Source organism: Lycium ferocissimum, chromosome 2 (genome assembly GCF_029784015.1).
Source record: "Lycium ferocissimum isolate CSIRO_LF1 chromosome 2, AGI_CSIRO_Lferr_CH_V1, whole genome shotgun sequence".
In the NCBI taxonomy this organism is placed as follows: domain Eukaryota; kingdom Viridiplantae; phylum Streptophyta; class Magnoliopsida; order Solanales; family Solanaceae; genus Lycium; species Lycium ferocissimum.
In genome coordinates this window covers 43,695,037-43,703,329 of record NC_081343.1, presented here as the reverse complement: position 1 = coordinate 43,703,329, position 8,293 = coordinate 43,695,037, and positions in this window count along the sequence as shown.

Sequence of the window (8,293 nt, the reverse complement as noted above, 5' to 3'; positions counted from 1 at the left end):
TGCCACGTGGAGTACACTAGCCTTATTTGCCATAAGAAAGTGATTTCAATTATAAATGAAAACAGCTTGTGATCGAATAATTAGTTCTTCGAATAGATATGATAGTTTTGATGTCCTTACTATACTAACCAATAGTCCTTTTTTCACCAGTATTAAATATTAACTGTTCATCTGACTTATATTCATATCTTCATCTAACTAGTTTCGATGGTTCCCAGGTTGGTCGAAAGAGATCTTGCAAGTTGATAGTAGTACATATATAATGATGTATTTGTAGGAAAATATTTGCGCTAACACCGTTGGCTGAACAGTCTACGCGTACAGGCTAAAAGGACAAATAATTTTTAAGCTAAAACAAGATCGAAGTTGATTAACTTTATGGAAAGAAGATATCAATGAACTTACAGGATTGAGTGATTGTGGAATATCATTATAAGAAATAGAAATTCAAGTTATCAAAGTATTTCCTGTAATTATTTATGATATGGAATGAGTCAATGATCAGTCATCGATGTTTGGCAAGTATCATGGTCCTGATTATCTATCATATATTTCGTGTGTACACGACAAATTTAACAAATTTTGCTAATTGACTTGGGTTACGGGTGTGGTTCTTAACTATATTGATTGCATCTTTTGGCAGAACTTGTTATTCCTTACTCCGAGAGACCAAATTGATTATTGGACTTGGACAGAAAAAATAATAACAGGCGTCTCTGAAACGAATCCTATAATAGAATTACCTTTGGACGAATTATTGGGCGGAAGTGCCAGTGGGTTCGTTAATACTTAATAGTAGAGGAGGACATCCGGAAATTTCATCTCTACCCCGTAAAGATAGAAGGTCTGCATTACACATCCTATCCTCCTCGATCCCACTTAACTACACCGGATATTGTTGTTGTAGCAGAGGAGGAAGTTCAAGAGGAAAAAGCTATTCCGAATTTCATTTGACAAGAAAAAATAAAATACAAGTAGATCTGAAAGCCTGATTAAAAAGGCTCTAAACGACATCGCCGGTTAATATATGATACGTAAGGTTGCAAGCGTGTTTAACTGGCTGAGGGTCCAAGGCAGTGGTGTATGGAGTGTACATACTACGAATTCATCGATTCCAATATATTTAAAACGAGATGTAGATATATGCTGAAAAATTGCTAAAACAATTTTTAAAATATAATAAGTTCAAATGTTAAAAACCTTAAATGTAGAATCTATTTAAATTGTAGATCTACCTCTAACCTCTGAATATAAAGGACTAGACAAAATGTTGTCGTAGAAGAGTGAAGCAGGAAATAGGCGTGGAAGGTAGAGGATACTGGAATTACAAAGTTTCTGTTGGATTCAACGGACTCCATTAGAGAACTAAAAATTGTTAATCTCACATCTTTGAACAGTGAAAACAAAATCTACTGGATGCAAATAAATAAAAGACCCATTCGTACTCAAATAAATATTAAGATCTTAATGTAAATAAATGCATTTAATGGTTTAACGTCCGACAATTGATTCAGCACCTCCATTAAGTTCAAACAATCGGACTTAAGATACATATTAAATTCTACAATCGATGTCGTATTAATCGGTGGTATCATAAAAGATCTAACCCATTAATGTACTACATTGATGCTATTCACAGAGTACTAAACATGTGCTATGCAGTTTATGAGGTCTCGTTATTATTTCCTTTTAAGAAAAATCCAATCCAATTATCTACGCTGCTCAGGAATAGCTTACAAGATAAAATAACCTTCTTTGTTTTATTTTACAGAAAATACAAATGAATTTGTGCTCTATTATTTAAATTCAAAAGTATCACCTAAAATCTATTAATAAATTGATTGAATACAAATTTCTTCTTTATTTTGCTTTTTTCGAAGATAAATTTGAGTACTTTGTGAAATGCAATTTCATTTAAACTTAATCAGTAGATTCTTATAATTTAAATGAAACTACAACGACAATAAACTTTGTTGATTTTGAAATGATAGCTCTTTGTTGTTAAAAGAAGTCCTGACGACTCTTGTTCCAAAAGGAGTAAGGGGTAGTCTCGTTTGCGGAATTTTTTTACTGCGATTATAATGTGGAAAAAAGCATAATATGATTAAAAATTAAATAATAATAATAATAGAATTATTTAGAGGATGACTTTTTTGGTAAATGCTCAGTTCATTGAATTAAAAATAGAATACAGAAAACATGTGTTCATTTTATATTAGATAAACTTAAATAAATCTTTATTTTTAATGTTAACCTTAACCTTATTAAGGACCCTGGAAGACGAGCTTCGGACGTGGGCTTCTTTGTCTTTTAATTATTTTATCCCCGGATTAGCTAATTTTGAAATTGCTACCTACATGTAATATGATGTAAGAATAATACTAAAAATGTGGTAAATACAGAATAGGACGATCTCATATTTATCCCTCATGTCAAAAGGCTCCTAAAAGTTGTTATTCTGCAAAATTAAGCACAATGCAGTTGGCACAGCTGTGGTTCCTAGTACAATAATAGTTTAAATAAAACTAATACAGTACTAAGCTCCATTGGCGAAGAAAAACCTGACAACCTTTTAAGTCGAGAGGATTAAGAGCAATATTTAGCAAGCTAACACAATAGTATCTCGTAACAGTATCTGCCTATAGATTTCATTCCTAAAAAAAAGAAGAAGTAAATGTAAATCCTTAATAACTAAAATGATTCTAATACAATACTAAGCTCTATTAGTATCGATTTCTTTTTCTTCGTGAAAATCCTAAAAACCTTTATGTCGAAGGACTAAAAGCAATATTAGCTCAGCGAAGTTGACACAATAGTGTCTTATAACGATATCCGCTGATAAATTTCATTCCTAAAAAAAAAAGTAAAATGTAGATTCTTATAATATATTTAAATAAAAATAATACAATACTAAGCTCGACTAGTAGAATTTTTTTTCTTTGTAAAAATCCTAATTACCTCTATGTCGAAAGGACTAAAGAGCAATATTTAGCTCGCAGAAGGTGGCACAATAGTGTCTGACTCCTAAAACAAAAAGTAAAAGTGTAGATTCTTATAATAATTTAAATAAAAGTAATACAATACTAAGCTCCGTTAATATCAAAATTCTTTTTTTTTTTTTTTGTTCGTGAAAAACCCTAACAACCTTTATATTGAAAGGCATAAGAGCAATAATTAGCTCATGTTGGCACAATGATGTCATATAACAATATCTGCCTATAAACTCATATAACAATATCTGCCTATAAATTTCATTCCTAAGAAAATGTAGATTCTTATAATTAATTATCCATTTAGACAAAAATAATACAGAAACGATCAAAATGGTCCTTAATATATGGGGGGTTGGACTATTTTAAATTGTGGCAGACGAAATTACGGCGTTTTCTAAACCTCTTTTTGTGATTACTTGTGCACACCCAAGTTTGAGGGCACACTTGCCAACGGAGGCCAAGTTTGAGGGCTTGTTTATGTATTATGTGCCTAGAAAAAACATTTCATTAAATCGGGAATATAAGAAAAAAAATCACGGGCTGATATTTTCCTGAGCGATGGATCTTAATATTATCTCGAGTTGATTCTAGGTGTTCGATGGTAAAGTTCTATTATCTACCTTCGTCACATTAATCGAATCTTGATTTAGGGATACAAAATTGTCCAAGATGGAATAGGATATTTGTAGGTGAACCGATATTCGTACTTCATATTTCACTTGAGATTGCGATTTTAATTACTTTATCTTCCTTTCTTTTCTATTTTCATAAGTGTAGCTTCTTTATTGAACATGTTGATATGTTTTTGGAAAAATATTATGTGAGAATACCTCACGATTGTTTAGTGTACACAACATGTTTGACTTTTGTTCTTTTGCAATCGCCTTTGTAATCTGGTTCTTTTATCTTTTTTTTTTCTGTTTGCGTTTATTCATTAGTCAGAGAACTAATAGGAGACATTGGAAGGGTGAACATAATTGAGAAAATGTTATGTTCGGAATTTTCCAATCAACATTATTATTGACAAACTTTTAGTCATTTTTCAGCTTATTTAACTAACTACTGATATTAACAGTGATGATTCTAGGAAGCTTTAACATCATGAAGTTCTTGAGAATGAATATGAGAATGAATATTGTGTACGTGATGAGATTGAGTATTATTTACTTTTGGGAAAAAGCATAAAAACCTCAAACTTGTCCCGAATTATCGTAACACACCCATCTTTTTATTGGGTCCCATGACCCCCCAAATCATTTTAAACTCGGAATATTGACAATTCTTAAGTGATGATGTAAGATGTCAAGTGTACTCAATCTCTTGGGCGTGTGAGACAAAAAAAATAAGTCAGTTAGGCGATATATACATATGTCATTTCTTAATGGGATACTATACAATTAAAGATTTAACACTCTCCTAACCCTTTCCCCTCTTTTCACCTCTGCAAATCGACCATGGCGAACCCATGACCTCGACCATTTCTCTCTTCTTCTTTCCTTTCATTTTCGTCCACAAGATTCCTTTCTCATGCACCCTCCGTTTTCTTCCCCTAAAATTACGCAACACCACCAAAAGAAAGAAAAGAGAATCCTTCAATTTCAAATTTTGCGACCCGCTTTTGCACAATCATTTTTTTAAGACCCAGTAACAAACTTGCTCAATCATTTGCAGGTAATAAATATATTAATAGTATAATGTAAGTACACTCAAATGGATGGCTTGTTTTTAAATTTCATTCATCGTGAAAGTTTATTCCTAATTAGTCCACATGTGTGAAAGCAACTGGCCTACAAAAGACTGAACTGCGTAGTGGACACATTAATTTGAGATATTGGCGGAGTTACGAGATGTTTAACGTGCGAGTGGAAGTGAAGTGATTTTGAATGCAAGGGCGATCCACGAAGGTGGGCAAGGGAAAAAGATCCACTTGCCGTATTGAAAATAAGATGGGATTGGAAGAGATACGGAAGGAATAAGAAGAATGAAATAAAAAGAAAGAAAAAAGGGATAAAGAAGTATTGAAAAATAAGGCGCGCGTCTCGATACATCAAGATGCGGGCGTGACAATTAAGAGGTGTCTGACAATTCATTTTAAAATGGTTGGGGAGGGTCATTTGATGTACGACCCATTTGCTTAGGTCGTGCGGTGCCTTCCCGCTCGGTAGCGAACTCGTCCAACAACGAATAAATACATGAAGAATGAATTTAAAACAGCGGAATACAACAAATACGTAAGTCTCACGATATATATATATAGATAGATAGTAGTAAAAAGTGCGGAAGACAGTAAATACCCCCCGGAGTCCTGGTACAGATAATGCAAGGCATTGGGGGGAATAATACGATTTGAATACTAATACATAATGTCTATGTCTGCGAGATAAAAGTAAGACATATAATAGGAAGGTCTTCAAGGTCGGGGGACGCCATGCTCACCACTTTGGCCTCGGAGAGAAATTGAAGAGTTGATCGACCACGGGTCGAGTAGGCGAATCCACAGTACTACTGCGTTCACAAAGGAATACGACGAGTGGAAAGTCGGTACAATCAACGACTAGTAGGCATCGTCGGCAGGCTAAGCATAGTTAACACGATTCGGAAGATAAGCGTAGATAAGAAATAAACCAAACAAGCATGAGACAATATAGTCGCAATGCTAGAGTATCCGTCACACTATGTAAAAAGTATCTAAACTTAGAATATATCAAGTATGCTATATCCGTCCAGATCGTCACAATCCAATCGCCATCATTTATCCAATCATCAAACACCCTCCCCGATCAAGTCATATGCAATGCGGTGCAATAATGGTATGAATGTGATGCTATGCCATGCAAATGGGTGTACACGTGTACTCCGGGATGAAAATATCGACGTCTCGGTAGCACGACCCGAAGCGTGACTCGCGAATTCTAAGTGCCCACCGTCTCGGATCTTTGCCCGACGGAGACTGACGGGACCACGGCTAATTGCTCGCGGAGGAGCCTCATGACACCACCACGGGGGACCCGCGAGTCCATGCACTAACAAGACGACCCCTCGGAATAAAATCGAAATCGTCCGTGCAACCGACGATGCGGAACAGCTCATCGGACGTATCGGTCATCTCCTGATCACTCGAGTAAAGAGTCGTAAATATCGGTTTCACAATCAACGATTCCCGAGATTAAACCTTGGACATCGACCTCCTCTGATCACTCAAGTAAAAAGAGTTCATCAAAATATTGGTTTCGTATAATCGACGATTTTTGAATAGATCCTCGGACATCGGCTTTTTATAATCACTCGGGTAAAAGGTTTATCCAAATATCGGTTTCGCTCGATCAACGATACCGGATCATCCTTTGCGTATCGGCCATTGCATGAATATGAGAGAATGCGTGCAATGCGTATATAAATCGATCAAGTTCAATATCACGAGGCACTACGACGGGGTACACAACTTGAGTATCGCATCACTGACGATACCAACGTACCAGGGCGTGCCAAGCATGTACTCAAATAACTCGGTACCAACGGTGGGTATGCCAACAATATATCCAAGTACAAATACCAACCACGGGTATGTTAATTCTGTCCAATCAAGGCAAAAGCGAACTTGATATCTACCAACTACACGTGGCCGTCCGTCAAAATGGAACAATCGAAGCACACGTAGCTGGGTGGCTGGTCTGACACACATTGGGGCCCGACCTAAGGCAATATCCATCCCGGCTGTGCAGAAGGTTCATGCTATCTCGACATTATAATCTAAATATGTGATTCCTTATCACGAAGTCTCGCAAAGGTAAACCATAACCTACCTCCACTGCAAGAATCGCACACGCGACAAGTCACTCTTTTGCACTTGCCCTTCTCCCAAGCTCGAACCAAGTAGTCTAAGCATAATCGAATTTTATATTAGAAATCATGAAGAATGATATTAATATTGCTATGATATCAATTAGGTCCATTTTAACCATAGAAATTCGGAAAAACGGGCCTACAAGGGCAAAATGGGAAATTTGGGGGCAAAATACCAAATTAAGTATTAGGTGATCATAATTCAACCATTGATTATTGATTTAACACAAGGATTGGCCTAAATCTGATTCCAAGAAAAAAAATCCCCAAATTGGGTATAAACCCTAAGTCTCCAAATCCGAAATTCAACGTTAAGGTGGAAGATATATGCTTAATAAGCTTAGATTAGTCAATATCTAGCACATGAACCATCATCAATTTATCATTAATAATCTAGGAAATGTTCTTCAAAAACCCTCTCTCAAATTCCATCTCTAAGGGATTGTTAAGGGAATGGGGAAATCTAAGATGATTGGGATTAAGGAAGGGTAAAGGATTAGAAAAGTTTTACCTCAAAGAATTTCTCCAAATTAGCTCGGAAACGAGTTCCTCTGACTCCAGCGAGATGAGGAAATGACGAAGTGCAAGACTTATTTAAGACACGTTTTATTGAAAAATCAACGCCGTCGCACATGGCGGCGGAGGCCCAGAGATATGCCGCTACGGTACAACGCCGGCCCCGCAGGCGGCTCGGTGGACGCCCGCGGCGGTATGGCCAAAATATACATGAGCGCCCCGGTCAACATACCGCGGCAGCGGTGCACCACCATAGCGGGCACCGGACACGAGAATTTTTCCCATTTTTCTAAGTCTTGGTAATTTTGGGTTATTCAGGAGCCGTACGCTTCTGAGCAAACCCACAAAACCTACACGAAAATTACACGCAAACGCGCTCGTGGTCTCAAAATATCCAACGGGGGCCCGTTGACCCAGTCAACCCCCCATGCCTTAATTCCAATTTTCCCCTCCTAAGTCCCAAATACATCCGAATGCATTGAAACCCAAAAATACCCATCGTTCTCAACCACCGGGCTTTGAAATCGAAAAAAGGGGTTTGTTTTTTCCCAAAAGTCAAATTTTTGGGGCAACCATTTTTCACTTTTAAACCTATATTTTCACAAAAGTTCCCCAACCCGCCAGACACCCGAAGCCTCCCCGTCCCCCTTTGAGTCATAAGGGGTTTTAAACAAAGTCGGGAAAAAGGGGAAAAATCAAAAAAACAAAACCAAAGGGCATTACATTGACCCCGTAATGGGTGTGTTAATAACGGGAAAAATTTGAGGGGTGTTTATGCATTTTCCTTTACTTTTTTTGTAAACAAAGAAAAAAAAATCCAATGATTGAATATTTCAGAAAAAAAATTCATTCATTGAGGTTCTTGAGAAATTGACAATGTCAAATATTCTAATTCATGGAGAATATTTTCATATTTTTATATTTATAAGAACTTATCTTTT